Consider the following 1,863-nt stretch of genomic DNA (forward strand, 5'->3'; position numbering starts at 1 on the left):
TAAGTTTGTCACATTTTTTAAATGGGGTAATCTTCGGAACTACTGGTCCGATTTTAAAAATTCTTTCACCAGTAGAATGCTACATTATCGGGGAGTGCTATAGGCTATATTTTATATTAGTATCATATATATTAGCCGAGTTATCACAGTTTTTGTCATACAGGTCGGACTGAAAGTCCTCTTAAACAGACTTATTCGCATGCGCTGCCTTAACTATTGTGTAAAATTGAAATTAATGTATGGAGACTTTATGTATCTTTAAAAGTTCTACAAAAAAGTCCGCGACACCATATATCTATCTTCTATATATTAGCAGATATAGTACCTTTTGTGTTTTAAAAATTATTAATTTCATATACTTAGGTTTACGTCATTATTTATACAACTAAACTTTAATCCTTATTAAAATAAATTATTTAATAATCACAAGGATATTATGGAGATAAGATTTGCCCTTTACAGTATGTTAATTACTTAAATAGTTTCGGAGATAATACAAAATTTCTAAAAGACGCAGAAATTCCGCTATATGAAGCCCGGCGCTTTCATTTACGTAGTTCCCGTTCCTATGTGAATATGGGGATCAAACATAGCCTATGACACTCGCAAATAACGTAGCTTTCTATTGGTAAAACAATTTTCCAAATCGGTCCAGTAGTCCACACGAACTTTACCTCTTTATATTATTAGCATAGAAGTCTCTATTTCTCTTGGTCATACCACTACTCTCGAAGGACTGGACCGATTTTGCTTAGGGTAGGAGTAAGATAGAGAAGTTACAGGGTAGGGTAGGGTACGGGTAGGGAAGCGTAGGGGTAGTGTAGGGGTAGGGTAGGTTTAGGGCCGGGTTTAGGGTAGGGGTATAGGTAGGGTAGTGGTAGGGTAGGGGTAGGATAGGCGTGAGATAGGGGTACGGGTGTGATAGGGGTAGGAAAGGATAGGGTACGGGGAGGGTAGGGGTAGGATGGGGGTAGGGTGTAGGTAAGGTAGGGGTAAGGTAGGAGTAAGGTAGGAGTAGGTTTGGGGTAGGGTAGGGGTAGGGTGGGGGGTAGGGGTAGGGTAGGGGTAGGGTAGATGTAGTGGTAGGGTAGGGTTGGGGTAGGGCTAGGGTAGGGGTAGGGTAGGGTAGGGGTAGTAGTAAAGTTGACATCGAAATTTACGCGGACGAAGTCGCGGGCGTCCGCTAGTAATCATATATACTGGTTACCTGGTTGGTATACCTATACTGGTTTTGAAATTACTATTGATTTTACTACTACTACTGTAATCTCAGTATACTACCTATCTATAATTTTAATTTAATTAATCATCAATATTGCCATACAGGTACATTTTTATAAATATCGATTCGGCGTTTTCCTTCATCGTCGTAATCGTCATCATCATCATCATCATCATCATCATCATCATCATCATCATCATCATCATCATCATCATCATCATCATCATCATCATCATCATCATCATCATCATCATTATCATCTTAATATCATCACCATTAGCCTATTTTGAAAACCCACCACTGTCCGTATGTGACAGACAATTTTGCTTTACGTAAAATGACGATAATTATGTCATTTCGTAGAAAACACAATATTAGATGGTTGCAAAACCGAAAATACGATAAAAAACCATGTAAGGACTCATATATATATACTCATATATACATGATACTTGGGATTGTGTTCCCATGATATATTATTATTCCCATGATTTATTATATAAGGTATAATTACCCTGCAGATATGTTAGGATACGGTGAACACAATCCCAATATATCATGTTCTCATATGATACGTAATTACCCAGGAGCACCACTACAATTTAATTTTTTTTTTATTAAAGTTCAATAAAACCAAAATA

This window comes from Bicyclus anynana, chromosome 7 (genome assembly GCF_947172395.1).
Source record: "Bicyclus anynana chromosome 7, ilBicAnyn1.1, whole genome shotgun sequence".
NCBI lineage: Eukaryota > Metazoa > Arthropoda > Insecta > Lepidoptera > Nymphalidae > Bicyclus > Bicyclus anynana.